The sequence below is a fragment of the Symphalangus syndactylus genome, chromosome 9, assembly GCF_028878055.3.
Source record: "Symphalangus syndactylus isolate Jambi chromosome 9, NHGRI_mSymSyn1-v2.1_pri, whole genome shotgun sequence".
Classification (NCBI taxonomy): Eukaryota; Metazoa; Chordata; class Mammalia; order Primates; family Hylobatidae; genus Symphalangus; species Symphalangus syndactylus.
The window spans coordinates 42,487,235-42,503,943 of record NC_072431.2 but is presented as its reverse complement, the minus strand read 5'-3'; the positions used below and the strand labels follow the sequence as shown (position 1 = coordinate 42,503,943).

Genomic DNA, 16,709 nt, shown 5'->3' with positions numbered 1-16,709 from the left:
ATTCTATTTACTTATTCTTTGATATCTTTCAGTAGAATTTTATAGTTTTTCTTATATAGATCTTGCACATATTTTATTAGATTTATACCTAACTATTTCATTTTGGGGGGTGCTAATGTAAATGGTAATATATTTTAGTTCCGCTGTATCATTTTGATATATAGGAAAGTGGTTAGCTTTTGCATATTAACCTTGTATCCTGTATCCTGTAACCGTGCTATAATTGCTTACTAGTTCCAGGAGGTTTTGTTGTTATTATTGTCAATTCTTCTGGATTTTCTACATACACAATTATGTCATCTGCAAACAAAGATAGTTTTATTTATTCTTTCCGTTTCTTTCTTTTTTTTTTTTTTTTTTGAGATGGAGTTTCGCTCTTGTTGCCCAGGCTGGAGTGCAATGGTGTGATCTTGGCTCACCGAAGCCTCCACCTTCCAGTTTCAAGCGATTCTCCTGTCTCAGCCTCCCGAGTAGCTGGCATTACAGGCATGCACCACCACACCCAGCTAATTTTGTATTTTTAGTAGAGACGGGGTTTCTCTATTTTGGTCAGGCTGGTCTCAAACTCCTGACCTCAGGTGATCCGCCCACCTTGGCCTCCTAAAGTGCTGGGATTACAGGCATGAGCCACCGTGCCCGGCCTTATTTATTCTTTTCTAATCTATATTTCTTTTACTGCCTTTTCTTGTCTCACTGAATTAGCTAGGACTTCCATTAAAAAGCAGTGGTTAGAAGGGACATCCTTGTCTTGTTCCTGATCTTAGTGGGAAAGCATCAAGTTTCTCACCATTAAATATATTAGTTTCAGGTTTTTTGTAGATGTTATTTATTAAGTTGAGAAAGTTCCACTCTATTCTTAGTATGCTGAGAGTTTTTATTATAAATGGGTGTTGGGTTTTTGCCAAATGCTTCTCCACATCTATTGATAAGATCATGAGATCCTTTTCTTCTTTAGCCATTGATGTAATAGGCAATATTAATTTATTTTCAAATGTTGAACAAACTTTACATAACTGGGTTAAATCCCACTTGGTCATAGTGTATAATTCCTTTTATACATTGTTGAATTTGACTTGCTAATATTTTGTTGAGGATTTTTGCATGTATGTTTATGAGAAGGGTTGGTCTGTAGATTTCTTGTTTTGTTTTGTTTTGTTTTGTTTTGTTTTGTTTTGTTTGAGACGGAGTTTCGCTCTTGTTGCCCAGGCTGGAGTGCAATGGCACGATCCCGGCTCACAGCAACCTCCGCCTCCCGGGTTCAAGCCATTCTCCTGCCTCAGCCTCCAGAGTTGCTGGGATTACAGGCATGCGCCACCACGCCTGGCTAAGTTTGTATTTTTAGTAGATGGGGTTTCTCCATGTTGGTCAGGCTGGTCTCGAAATCCGGACCTCAGGTGATCCACCCGCCTTGGCCTCCCAAAGTACTGAGATTACAGGCATGAGCCACCGCGCCCGGCCTAGATTTCTTTTATTGTAACATATTTGTCTGGTTTTGGTATTAGGGTGATGCCGCCTCATAGAATGAGTTAGAAACTATTCCCTCTGCATCTATTTTCTGGAACAGATTGTGAATAGCTGGTATAATTTCTTCCTTAAATGTTTGGTAGAATCCACCAGTGAACCCATCAAGTCCTGGTCCTTTTTGTTTTGAAAGGTTATTAATTATTGATTTAATTTCTTTAATAGACATAGACCTATTCAGATGGCCTATTTCCTCTTGTGTACATTTTGGCAGATTGTATATTTCAGGGAATTGGTCTGTTTCATCTAGATTATCAATTTTGTGGGCATACAGTTGTTCATGATAGTTTTTATTATCTTTTTAATGTCTATGGTATCTGTAGTGATGTCCCCCTTTCATTTTTGATATTAGTAATTTATATCTTCTCTCTTTTTTTCTTAGTTAGCTTGGGTAAAAGCTTATCCATTGCTTTTGGTTCTGTTGATTTTCACTATTGACTTCTTATTTTTAATTCATTGGTTTTTGCTCTAGTTTTTATTATTTATTTTTTCTGCTTACTTAAAATTTGATATGCTCTTCTTTTACTAGTTTCCTAAGGTGGAAGCTTAGATTATTGATTTTAGATCTTTCTCCTTTTCTAATATATGCATTCAATGCTATAAATTTCTCTCTAAGCATTGATTTCACTGCACCCACAAAATTTGATGGTGTCCAAGTCTCCAGGGGCTTACAGAGTGTAAATATGTATGAACAGGTGAGTCATGGGCCCCTGGATTTCCAGAGAGCCTACATTTCCTGCTTTCTGTAGCATGTGGTCCAGAGACCCTACTGAGAAACCTGCTGCAGACACACCCTTCCCAGTAACCAGCTAACTAACCAACCAAAACCCAAAAAACTAGGAAATCCTAACCAGTGTTTCCTAATCATCAGATTTCTGAGGGGTAGGGTCTGAGTATCTGTACTTTTTAAGCCCTCTATGTGATTCTGATGGACTGGTGCCTTAACTACAACCACACTCTTCCATTTGCATTTACCTGAATGTGATTCACTTTCAAGCTTCAGTATATGACGTTCGTTTGGTCTAGATTTCCCTTCCTCCTCCTGCTCATCCTTAAAGTCCAGCTCAGAGGTGGTCTCCTCTATAAAACCTTCACAAAGTCTCTCTGCTACCCCCCCCTCTATCTTCCTACCCCACCCACAAATTAGAATTAGTCATTTAAATGTCTATGTCTGCAGACTAGGCCATGAGTTATTTGAAAGCAAATGTAGTGACTATATTCATTATCTATTCCTGAGTAACAAATTACCCCCCAAAACCTTCTGGTTTAAACAACAATAAACATTTATTAACTCACAGCTGCTATGGTTCAAGAACTCAGAAGCAGCTTAGTTGAGTGTTTTAGGACCTAAGTCTCTTATGAAGTTGCAGCCAACATGTAGGCCAGGGCTGCAGTCATCTGAAGGTTTGCCTAGGGCTGGAAAATCCACTTTCAAGATGGCTCACCCAAATTTCTAGCAAGTTGGTACAAGAGGTTAGCAGAAGTTCTCAGTTCCTTTTTGATACAGTGTGGATGATGGTGGCCTCTAAATCTCGTGTTGAAATGTGATTCCCAAGGCTGGAGGTGGAGCCTGGTGGGAGGCTCCCAGGTGTGGATCCTTCATGAATGACTTGGTGCTCTCCCCACAGTAATGAGCTCATGTGATATCTCCTTGTTTAAAAAGGAGCCTAGCATCTCCTTCTCTCTTGGTCCCTCCCTCGCCATGTGACACACTGGCTCGTAGGTTTTTGCCATGATTATAAGTTTCCTGAGGCCCTCTCCAGAAGCAAATACTAGCACCACACTTCCTGTACAGTCTGCAGAACTATGAGCCAAAATAAACCTCTTTTCCTCATAAATTATCCAGTCTTGGGTACTCCTTTATAGCAAGGCAAATGGACTAATACACTCTCCACATGGATTGCTTCACAGGGCTGCTTGGGTGTCCTCACAACATGGTGGCTGACTTCCTTCAGAGCCAGTAATATAGGACAGAGCACAATGAAAGCATCAATGTGTTTTATGACCTAGCCGTGAAGGTCACACACCACCACTTCTGCATATTCTATTGGTCATGCAGGCCAGCCGTGATTCCATGTACGAGAAGATTATGCAAGAATGTGTAAATATGGTCATGTACCACTTAACAATATTTCCATTAGCAATGGGATACAAATAAGATAGTAATCCCATAAGATCAAAATACCATAGTTTTACTGTACCTTTTCTATGTTTCGATATGTTTAGATACATAAACATTCACCATTATGTTACAATTGCCTACAATACAGTAACATGCTATACAGATTTGTAGCCTAGGAGCGATAGGTTATACCATATAGCCTTGGTGTGTAGTGAGCTGTACCATCTAGCTTTGTGTAAGTATATTCTATGACATTCACACAATGACAAAATCATCTATGGACACATTTATCAGAATGTATCCCTGTTGTTAAGTGACACAGGACTATATGAAGAGGTGGAGATCATTTGGGGCCATCCTGGAGGCAGATTACCACAATGAATATCTGTTCTTTTTGTCCATCATTTGCTCCTTTCCCTGTGTAGAAAACATATTTCATGTTGTACAACTGCTAGTAAACCCTCCTCATCCAAAGGAGAAGCAGGTAATCAAAGTGTGGCCAATCTGAGGACTTCATTTCCCTAACCGGATTGGTCAGTCAGATGGGCATGTGATCAAGTAGAGCCAATCAATATCTTTCTTGATTTTTGATAAGTGGATTCTTATTGAGAGATGATCTCTATTCCTGTACTTCTTTGAGCTCCAAAAATGATCTAAGCTGGAGCTTCTTATAGCCATTCATTCAGGTTATATTGGAGGAAGCTATCTTTGGTAAGAGAAAATGAGGCCAGCACACAAACAGAGGCAAAGATGAGCAGAGATGAAAACAGAAAAAGGAGTCCTAATGAGATCATTTGAGTCCTCTTGATCCAGTCATGCCTGAAATTTACACCCAGACTTTTCAGTCACATGAGTCAATACATTTCCTTTTTTTTTTTTTTAAGCTATTTTAAGTTGAGTTACTATCACCTGCAACCAAAACAGCCGAGCAGATTGGCAGGGTCTATATCTTTTTCCTCTTAAATTTCTTGCATTGGAATTAATTCCTAATACTCAATTCAAATTTGATGAATACATTATTTAACTATTATACTTTTACATAAAAACAACCTGGTATGTGCAAACACTGGGGATTTTTTTTAAAAATACTTGACAACTTTCTAAGTAACAGTTACAAGAACCCTAAATATCTTAGAACCTCTAAAAGTTTTGGAATCTGGCAGCCTCCAAAACTATTGTTAGTCTGCTATGCTCAGGGTCAGTTTTCTACAGCTCTGTGTAATGTGGTTGAATGAGTCATTCACCAGGATCCTGAGTATACACGGAGCTAGTTGAGGAGACAGGGCTGCTGCTGATGAGTACCACGTTGCCTTAGTGACAGGAAAATGGGAAGGGGCCCTGAGTGGACCTCCAAACACTCGCTTATTTAATATGTGGATAAAATTCTGTTGCAGGAATTAAGGTGAGTAAATTGGTTTAAAAAAAAAATCCATAGAATGATGGTTGTGGCTGGTAGTTTATGTCCCCTCTAAGAGCCATGGCCAGAGAGGAACTTGCAAAGGAAAGATGCAAGATCAGGTTTACAGCTGCCGGTGAAGAGTTCACCAAATAACCATGCCAGTAATCAGATTATCCCAATTTTTGCCCTCACTGAGAGGCTGAAAGGAACATAGAAAAACATGAATGTTTTGCTGTGACTTAGATCAGTAACTTCACGTGTGAATGTTTGTTCTGGTATAAGACATTATAGGGAGATATAAAAAGAAAGGAAGTCAAATATGGAAAAGAGAGAGGCAAGTTGTCTGCCTTTCTCTTCAAAGCCTTCTAAAATTCCACAGTTTTGTTGCGTCTAGGAAAACTGTTATACACATAGTCAACCAAGTGACAGATCTTTATTTTTAATTCATCACAGAAGTCTGCTGCTGAAATGATGCTTGACAGAAAAAAAATCTCTTGTGGGTAAGAGCCTTTTCTGAAGTCAAGGAAAACCTCAGAATTCCTTAGTTTTCCCCTGGGCTTTTATAGCAAGTCCAGTTTTCTTTAACCCTATAAATTCCTATTGTGGCTTCTAGTCACATACCAGCTGTTATTCTTCAGAAAGGAAACTATGGTATCTAAAGCAGGTACAAGCCTGGATTCCAGAGTCAGACTGCCTGAATTCAAATCATTGCTCCCCCACTTACCTGATCTGTAGAATCTAGGACAAGTCACATTTTGTGCCTCAGTTTCCTCATCAGTAAGATGGGAATAATAATGTGATGAGCTGGGCACGGTGGTGCACACCTGTAGTCCCTTGGTTTCTGAATACAAGAAGCTGAGACAGAAGAATCACTTGAGCCCTGGAGTTCAAGGCCAGCCTGGGCAACACGGAAAACTCTGTCTCTAAAGTAATAATAATACTAAGATAATAGTATGTCTTTACTAAGGTGTGGCTTAGAATAGTTACTGGCACATAGTAAGCCCCATATAATTCTATTATTATTATATAGACAAAACCACATGTTTTTCTATAAATCTTCCTTGAATTTTGACCATCACATGTAGATTTTTTTTTCCTATTTAGCCCTCTTTTAAAAATTATTATTAAATACATCTCATGGTAACTACTTGTGGATAGTTAAATGTTGTTAACTTGTTCAAATCAGTTTGGTGGTACACTGTTGTTAGTGCCTTGCTGGGGCCTTCACCCCTTTGAGTCATGGGAGCTTGGATCTTCTGCCCCTGCACATGGTCCCTGGGTGATGAGGTCCATGAAAGTGAGTCTTGGGCCTGTCAGCAAACAAGTCTGAGTCAGGCAAATCAGCCTCATAAGCTTGGTGAGCTCCAGACTCTCTGGCCATAGTCTTCCATGAAGTATTCACTTGAACTAGACGCCACAATGCCCCAGAGCAGAATCCAGTGGATCAAACAACTGGGCACTGCCTTCAGTGGCAGGCACAATACTAAACAAACACCTAAGCCTGGAGTACCATTCTGGGCTCACCCAAAACAGTAGCTGGGACCACAGGGACACACTACCACACTGGACTAACTTTTTCTATTTTTTGTAGAGATGGGGTTCCACTACGTTGCCCAGGCTGTTCTCAAACACCTGGCCTCAAGTGATCCTCCTGCCTCGGCCTCCCAAAGTGCTGGGATTACAGGCATGAGCCACCACGCCCAGCCTAAGAAGTTAATTCTAACATCTCTTACGCTAAACAATAAATTCACTAGTGTAGATTCAGAAAGGAATAGTTGAAGGAGCTGTAGTAGCTATAGATTCCAAGTCCAAGGTGCTGATTAGGGCCGTTAAATGCTAACAAACCGCCCCCTGGAGTGTTATTCCCCATTAGACTACTTCAAATGTTAATTAGCAACTGCTAGGGTGAATATTAGAACTCACTTTGAAAGCACAAACATATATCTTGCTGTTTAAGCTGAAGTATTTAAATTATTACAATAATTTCCTAATGTCGGTAAAACCCTCAAACCACAACTTGACTTTTTTTTTAGGTGACAGTCTACCTTTGACTCTGATTTTTAAAGATATTCATAGGTGCCTCATTGAAAGTGAATGATTAAAATAACATCAGCTGATACAATGCTCTGTTTGCAAGGAAGCTTCACAGCTCTTGATATTATAATTGCTGAAAAATGTGTTTTCAGATGTGTGGGCAGATTGGAAGTGATTCTACATGTGACTTGGGCACATCAGAGGTAGCACTAACTAGAGCTCTTTAATACCAGAATTATCAGTGGGAAACGGTCCTCAAAGAAATAGATTTTTGATGAAACAAGTGGAATTTTATAATTTAAATATCAACATATCAACACAGGAAATCTTTTAAATTTTTGTTCTCTATAGAAAACAAGTATTTGGTTATGGTACAGAAACTGTGCAGCCAACACTACAGCAGAGTTCACAGGCATGTTTATTTAGGACACATCTCACTCATTTGCTTTTGAAATTTAACTGAAAGTAGGTCACAGTAGGCAAAATATTAGAAGAAAATATAGATACTTATTTTTAGTGTCCTTGATGGTACATAAGTTTGGCTCTTGTTAATTGCAAGGAGGGTAGCAGGAGGGCATGGATTTATTGCAGGATGAGGGACAGAAGGCAGAAGGGAAGAAAGATTCAGAGGGCAATTGTCAAAGACAGGCTTTGTCTAGTTTGAAGTGGATCTTAACCAAAGGTTTTGTTTTTGTTTTTTGTTGTATTGATAGGGGAAGTGAAGAAACCCTATAATAATTGAGGAGCAACAACTCATTGGGGTGTAAGCATGAAACTATTTGACTACTCTCAGCTTCTTCTTGTGGAATCCCTGCTTTACTCTGGGCATTAGGCTCCCTTGATGTCTTAATGGTGTCTGCATTCAATTCCGTAACTTCCCAGTCCCATTTCTATATGCTCTGTTTCATTATTATTATTATTTTTCTTTTGAGACAGTCTTACTCTATCCCCCAGGCTGGTGTGCAGTGGCACTATCTTAGCTCACTGCAACCTCTGCCTCCCTGTTCAAGCAATTCTCATGCCTCAGCCTCCCGAGTAGCTGGGATTACAGGCATGCACCACAACACCTAGCTAATTTTTTGTATTTTAATAGTGACAGGGTTTTACCATGTTGCCCAGGCTGGTCTCAAACCCCTGAGCTGAGGTCTTCCACCCGCCTTGGCCTCCCAAAGTGCTAGGATTACAGGCGTGAGCCACCGCACATGGCATCCCATTCATTTTGAAAATTCAATCACAAAGACAAAATGTCAAAAGCAGGGAATTCCAAGTTCTCTGTTCTCCTACCCCGCCGTCCCAGTACCCGCCAGTCCAGCAAGGGCAAGGATGGGAGCTATATCTGCTCTTGCATACCCATCTTCTCCTCCTTTCTCAGAGAGGACCACCCTAGGTTTGGAAGACAGAATGAAAGGCACGGTCATTTTACTTGACTCCTCTAGATAAGGGGTGGAGGGGGTGGGCACTGGGTGCTCTCACCGAGGTTGCTCCTGCCTCTGTAACTCCAAGAGAACTTCTTCCCCCTCTGTAGCTGCCCATGTTGTTGCTTCCTGGGGACACATGTCCTGGCACACAGTCCCTTGACATGGGATTTCTAGCTCAGCCTGTTCTCTCCCTCACCCCAGGCTGCCCCTCACTCAAGTGATCTTCTTGTCCAACACTCTCTTGGATGTGGTACTGGCAAGATAGCTCAAGCCCACTGCTTTGTCAACTTCACTTACGGGGAAACTATTTTTTGCAGCACAAATGGAGGAAATGCAGTCTGCAGCCTCATTAACAGTGAATTAGAGCACTTTGTAGAACACTAGGGGAACAAAAGAAAACAATCTGTCATTAACTCAAAAGGAATGCATCACTCCTGAAAGCATTGCAATTACATGCTGAGGCATGGAGAGGAGAGAGCAAGCTCTCAAATCGTCTCCCAATTCCAAATATTAATTTAATTCCCTGAACATAGAGACCACATTCGATGCTTTAACTGATAGGAACAGATACTACATTTGTTTTTAGCCAATAGGCGGAGAATGCGTCTACTTACGCCACACCTCTCCCATTTCTTAGTTGAGGTGGAGGCTGACACCCCAGCTCCCTACAGCTCTCCAGTGCTCTCAAACTTTCCCTGATATTGCTCTGACCCGATGTAATGCTCCCAAGGAAACATTCTTTCTCACTGAAAATAATCAGTCTCAGTACCTTATTCCTGAGGCCTGACCCAAACATCTCTTTTGTGTACTCACACTCATAAACCTAAGTGGTCAGCTCCATCCTTCCAGCTCCCATATTTTCTGAACCCCTTTGGGAGTCAAGGGACAACTCTGGGAATCATGTCAACAAACCCTTTCTTTTAAACTTTTTATTATGGGCTGCACGTGGTGGCTCATGCCTGTAATCCCAGCACTTTGGGAGGCCGAGGTGGGTGGATCGTTTGAGGTTAGGAGTTCAAGACCAGCCTGGCCAACATGGCGAAACCCCATCTCTAATAAAAATACAAAAATTAGTCGGGCGTGGTGGCAGACGCCTGTAATCCCAGCTACTCAGGAGGCTGAGGCAGGAGAATCACTTGAACCCGGGAGGCAGAGGTTGCAGTGAGCCGAGATAGCACCACTGCACTCAAGCCTGGGCAACAGAGCGAGACTCTGTCTAAAAAAAAAAAAAAAAAAAGTTTTTATTATGGAAATTTCTGAACATCCACAAAAGTAGGGAGAATAGTATGATAAACTGACATATATCTACCATACGGCTCAACAGTTGTCCACTCATGGCCAACCTTGTTTCAAATATTCCCTCACCTACTCTCCCTTTCCTCTGAAACATGTATCCAAAATATAGGAATTCTTTTTGTTCTCTATTTTTTAAATAGAGATGGGGTCTCACTATGTTGTCCAGGCTGTACTCGAACTCCTGGACTCAAACAATCCTCCTGCCTCGGCCTCCCAAAGTACTGGGATTACAGGCATGAGCGGCCTCTTTTTGTTCTTTTAAACCTAATTGCAATACCATCCACACACCTAAAAAATTAATAGCAATTTCTTAATTATCATCAAAAATATCTAGTACATACTCAAATTTCTTCAATTGTCCCATAAGTCAAGATCCTAACAAGGTTTACATATTGTACTTGAAACATTACTTATATGAGTCAGAGTACATTATGTTATGCTGTTATGTTTAGCAGACAACTTCAGAATTGGAGTGGCTTACAACAACCCAGATTTATTTCCTGCTCACGTGAGTTCCCACTGTGAGTCAGCCCTGCATCCTCTTCACTCCTGGCTACAGGCTAAAGAAACAGTCTGTGTTTGGGATATGCCCAGTTCCTGGCAGATGGAAATGAGGAATGGCTGAAACACACAATGTCTTTTAAAGTTTCTGCTCAGAGGTAGCGATCAACCATCACATTTGCTCACATTTCACTGGTCAAAGCAAACCACATGGTCAAAGCTGATGTCAGCAGAGAGACGGGAAGTGTAATTTTCCCTATAGGAGACAGCATCTGTTATTGGGAAGAATACAACCTATTCTTACGTCTCTTTTAATTTACAGGTTCCCCTCCTCATCTTGTTTTTTCAATTATTGATTGAAGAAAATGAGTAATTTGTCCTTTAGAGTTTCCTATATTCTCTGCAGTGTGTTTGTTTAACATGTCTCCATGTCACTTCTAGTTCTTCTAAACTTGTAATTAAATCTAGAGGCATAATTGGACTCAGAAAAAAAATTAAGGCCTAAATAGAAGTACTAGATCTTTATAATGCTGTGTGAAGTCATTCAAAAATCCAAATTTTGGGCCAATTTTTGACCTTCCTAGATGGTCATGTGAGTTGTATCAGTTATATCTTGCTGTGTAACAAATTATCCCCAAACTTGGTGGCTCAAACCAAAAATAATCATATATTATCTCATGGTTTCTGTGAATCAGGAATTCAGACAGGGCAGAAGGGTGTGGCTTGTTTCTGCTTTATGATTTCTGGGATTTTCGCTGGAAAACTCAAGGACTGGGGGACTGAAATTATCTGGAGGCTTGACTGAGACTGAAGGCTCTGTATTCAAGGGGCTCATTCACTTCATTCACAAGCTGGCGTTGGTAAATTTGTTCTCATCCATGTGGGCCTACTCATCTCGCTGCTTGAGCATCCTCACATGGTGGCTGACTCCCTGCAGAGTGATTGATCCAAAAGACCAATGTTGAAGCAGCAATGTCTTTTATGACCTAGTTTTGGGAACTCATTCACTGACACTTCTATTGTTTGCAAAACCAGCCCTTACCTAATATGTGGGAATAGTCTGCACAAAGGCATGAATACCAAGAAAGGAGGTGCACTGGGGACCATCTTGGAGGCTGACTACTATATACATTAAGTGGTTTTTGATGTTAAAAAAACAAAAAAGAGCCAGGTGCGGTGGCTCATGCCTGTAATCCCAGCACTTTGGGAGGCCGAGACGGGTGGACCACGAGATCAGGAGCTTGAGACCAGCCTGACCAACATGAAACCCCGTCTCTAATAAAAATACAAAAATTAGCCAGCTGTGGTGGCACATGCCTGTAATCCCAGCTACTCAGGAGGCTGAGGCAGGAGAATTGCTTGAAGCCAGGAGGTTTAGGTTGCAGTGAGCTGAGATGGTGCCACTGCACTCCAGCCTGGGCAACAAGAATGAGACTCCGTTTCAAGAAAAAAAAAAAAAAAGGACAATCTACATTGTGTGTGTTCTGTGCAGCAATGGTTTACAGCATTTGAGATGTCATGATCCAATAGAATTTCAGGGGAAAAGCTTAGAAGTTCCTAAATGGAACTAGTAGATCTTTTATTTTGGCATGTAAAAAGAGCAATCTGTTAACTCAACCATCATTATTTCTTAGTTTTTATAAAAGTATTTTTCATACAGAAGGATATTATCTCAAAATGAAGGATCCTTTTTTGGATGTGGAACAGGGAGAACTCTTCTAAATTGCTGGTAAGGATGTACATGGAGAATCCACTTGGAAAATATTCTATAGTCAAGATGAGGATTTACGTACTCTATCACCCAACGTTTCTGTTTTTTTTTTTTTCTTTTGAGATGGGTCTCCTATGGTGCCCAGGCTGCTGTCAAACTCCTGGCTCCAGCAAGCTACGTGAAGAGCTGGGAATACAGGCACATGTCATCGTGCCCAGCTTTATCACCCAATATTTCTACTCCTAGCCATATATTTACCCTAAAGAAATGCGTATACACTCATGCCAGGAGTCATGCACAAGAATGTTCATAGCAGCTTGCTAATAATAGCCCCAGACTGGCAACAAACCAAATGTCCATCACCAGTGACATAGACAGGTACACTGGTGTGGAGTCATCCCTCAGTATCCATGGGAGATTGGTTTCAGGCCCTCGCAGATACCAAAATCCGCAGATGCTCAAGTCTCTTCTATAAACTGGTGTTTGCATATAAACTACACACATCCTCCTGTATAATTTAAAGTCTCTCTACGTTACTTATAATACCTAATACAATGTAAATGCTATGCTATACCATATTTTTAAATTTGTATTGTTATTGTCATATTGGGTTTTTAAATATGTTTTTGATCTATGGTTGGTTGTATTAGTGGATGCAGAACCAGCAGATATGGAGGGCCAACTGTATATTCATACTATATGCTTCCATTTTTATAAAGTCTCCAAACAAGCAATACAGGCATACCTCATTTTACCGCATTTCACTTTATTGGACTTCACAGATACTGCGTTTTTTACAAATTGAAGATTTGCAGCAACCCTGGCATCAAGCAAGCCTGCTGATGCCATTTTTCCAACAGCAAGTGCTCACTTGTGTCTCTGTGTTATATTTTGGTAATTCTCACAATATTTCACACTTTTTCATTATTATTTTATCTGTTTTGGTGATCTGTGATCAGCGATCTTTGATGTTACCATGTAATTGTTTTGGTGCACCATAAACCACATCCATAGAGGATGATTAACTTAATCCATAAAATGTTGTATGTGTTCTGACTTCTTCAACAACCAGTCTCCTATCTCTCCCTCTTGTTGGGCCTCCCCATTCCCTGAGACACAAAAATATTGAAATTAGGCCAATGAATAACTCTACAATGACCTGTAAGTGTTCAAGTGAAAGAAAGAGTCACATGTCTCTCACCTTAAATTAAAAGCTAGAGACAATTAAGCTTAGTGTGGAAGGCATGTCAAAAGCCAAGATAGAATCCCAGCACTTTGGGAGGCCGAGGCGGGCAGATCACGAGGTCAAGAGATCGAGACCATCCTGGCCAACATGGTGAAACCCTGTCTCTACTAAAAGTACAAAAATTAGGTGGGCGTGGTGGCACACACCTGTAGTCCCAGCTACTCGGGAGGCTGAGGCAGGAGAATCTCTTGAACCTGGGAGGCAGAGGTTGCAGTGAGCCAAGATTGCGCCACTGCACTCCAGCCTGGCGAAAGAGTGAGACTCCATCTCAAGAAAAAAAAAAAAATCCAAGGTAGGCCAAAAGCTAGACCTCTTGTGCCAAATAGTTAGCCAAGTTATGTATAGAAAGGAAAAGTTCTTGAAGGAAATGAAAAGTGCTACTTCATTGAGCACATGGATGATAAGAAAGCAAAACAAACATTGCTGAGATGGAGCAAGTTTGAGTGATCTGGACAGATCAAACCAGTCACAATATTCTCTTGCGTCAAAGCCTAATCCAGAGCAAGGCCCTAACTCACTTCAATTTTATGAAGGCTGAGAATGCTGAAAAAGCTGTAGAAGAAAAATTTGAAGCTAGCAGAAGTTGGCTCATGAGATTTAAAGAAAGCCATCTCCCTAATATAAAAATGCAAGGTGAAAGAGCAAGTGCTGATATAGAAGCTGCAGCAAGTTATCCAGAAGATCTAGCAAGATCATCGATGAGGGTGCCTACACTAAATAACACATTCTCAGTGTAGATGAAACAGGCTTATATTAGAAGAAGGTGCCCTCTAGATCTTTCATAGCTAGAGAAAAGAAGTCAATGCTTGGGTTCAAAGCTTCAAAGGACATGCGGACCCCTTCTGGGGGAGCCAATGCAGCTGGTGACTTTAAGTCAAAGCAAATGCTTATTTACCATTCTGAAAATCCTAGGGCCCTTAAGAATTATGCTTCACATATTCTGCCTGTGCTCTATAAATGGAAGTACAAAGCCTTGATGATAGCACATCCATCTATTTATAGCATGGTTACCACTTTTTTTTTTTGAGACACAGTTTTGCTCTTATCACCCAGGCTGGAGTGCAATGGCACGATCTCAGCTCACTGCAACCTCCGCCTCCCAGGTTCAAGTGATTCTCCTGCCTCAGCCTCCCAAGTAGCTGGAATTACAGGCATGTGCCACCACGCCCAGCTAATTTTGCTATTTTTAGTAGATACAAGGTTTCACCATATCGGCCAGGCTGGTCTCAAACTCCTGACCTCAGGTGATCCACACGCCTTGGCCTCCCAAAGTGCTGGGATCACAGGTGTGAGCCACTGCACCCGGCGGGGTGTCACAAATGTTTTAAGCCTTCCGTTGAGACCTACTGCTTAAAAAAAAAAGGATTTCTTTCAAAATATTACTGCTCATTGACAATTCACCTTGTCACCCAAGAGCTCTAAGGGAGATGTACGAGGAGATTAATACTGTTTACATGTGCACTAACACAGCATCCATTCTGTATTCCATGGATCAAGGAGTCACTTTACCTTTCACGTTTTATCATTTAGGAAATATATTTTGTGAGGCTATAGCTGCCATAGATAGTGATTCCTCTGATGTATCTGGGGGAAAAAATAGGAAACCTTCTGGAAAGGATTTCCCATTAAAAACATTTGTGGTTCGTGGGAGGAGGTCAAACTATCACCATTAACAGGAATTTGGGAGAAGTTGATTCCAACCCTCATGGATCACTTTAAGGGATTCCAGATTCACAGAAGGAAACCCCGTCTCTACTAAAAATACAAAAATTTAGCTGGGCGTGGTGGCGGGCGCCTGTAGTCCCAGCTACTCAGAGAGGCTGAGGCAGGAGAATGGCGTGAACCCGGGAGGCGGAGCTTGCGGTGAGCCGAGATCGCGCCACTGCGCTCCAACCTGGGTGACAGAGCAAGACTCCATCTCAAAAAAAAAAAAGAAAGAAAGAAAAAAGAAAAAGAAAAAGATTCACAGAAGTAAGTAACTGCAGATGTGATGGAAATAGCAAGAACTAGAATTAGAAGTAGAGCCTGAAGATGTGACTGAATTGCTGCAATCTCATGATAAAACATGAACAGATTAAGAGTTGCTTCTTAAAGTGGTTTCCTGAGATAGAATCTACTCTTCATGAAGATGCTATGAACATTGTTGAAATGACAGCAAAGAATCTAGAATATTATATAAACTCAGTAAAGCAGCAGCCTCGTATGAGCGGATTGATGCCAATTTTGAAAGGTCTACTATGGTAAAATGCTATCAAACGGCATCACATGCTATAGAGAAATATGTCATGAAGGAAAGAATCCATCAGTGCAACAAACATCATTGTTGTCTTTTTTTCCTTGAGACAGAGTCTCACTATGTTGCCCAGGCTAGTCTTGAACTCATGGGCTCAAGCAGTCCTCTGGGCTCAACTTCCCAAAGTGCTGGAATTACAGACGTGAGACACTGTGCCAAGCCCATTGTTGTCTTATTTTTTAAAATTTCCACAGCCCAGCCTGGGCAACATAGTGAAACCCCCTCTCTACAAAAAGTGCAAAAAATTAGCCAGGCATGGTGCCATGTGCCTGTAGTTCCAGCTACCCGGGAGGCTGAGGTGGGAGAATCACTTGAGCCCAGGAGGTCAAGGCTGCGGTGAGCTGAGATCACACCACTGCATTCCAGTGGTGTGCAGTAAGACCCCGTCTCAAAAAAAAAATTTTTTTTTCACAGTCACTTCAACCTTCAGCAACCACCACTTTAATCAGTCAGCAAGCATCACTATCGTGGCAAAACTCTCCACCAGCAAGAAGATTACAAGTCACTAAAGTCTCATGATGGTTTATGGTTTTTAGCAATAAAGTACTTTTAAATAATGGTATGGTATTGATTCCTTTTTTTTTTTTTTCGAGATGGAGTCTCGCTCTGTCGCCCAGGCTGGAGTGCAGTGGCGCGATCTTGGCTCACCACAAACTCCACCTTCTGGGTTTACACCATTCTCCTGCCTCAGCCTCCCGAGTAGCTGGGACCACAGGCTCCCACCACCGTGCCGCCGGCTAATTTTTTTGTATTTTTAGTAGAGGTGGGGTTTCACTGTGTTAGCCAGGGTAGTCTCAATCTCCTGACCTCGTGATCCACCCGCCTTGGCCTCCCAAAGTGCTGGGATTACAGGCGTGAGCCACCGTGCCTGGCTGGTATTGATTCTTTTAGACATAATGCTATTGCACACTTAAACTACAGTATAGTGTAAACATAACTTTTATGTGCATTGGAAAACCAAGAAATTTGTGTGACTTGCTTTATTGTGATATTTACTGTATTGCAGTAGTCTGGAACCAAATCTGTAATATCTCCAAGGATGACTGCACTAAAGTCTACTGTTTCGAGATGCTTTTTTTTTTTTTTTTTTTTTCAGAGATAGGACCTTGCTATGTTACCCAGGCTGGACTTAAATTCCTGGGACCAAGCAATCCTTCCACCTCTGACT

General features: G+C 41.2%; 1 non-coding gene and 1 pseudogene across 1 annotated transcript; both read right to left on the bottom strand.

The window, feature by feature from the left end:
• The window catches only part of LOC129490645 (uncharacterized), a 136,570-nt pseudogene extending 126,879 nt beyond the window's left edge, over window positions 1–9,691 (bottom strand).
• On the bottom strand, window positions 8,913–9,100 carry LOC129490947 (U2 spliceosomal RNA). Its single transcript, XR_008660406.1, has one exon. It is a non-coding gene; the product is annotated as a U2 spliceosomal RNA (small nuclear RNA).
• Window positions 9,692–16,709: the final 7,018 nt, after the last annotated feature.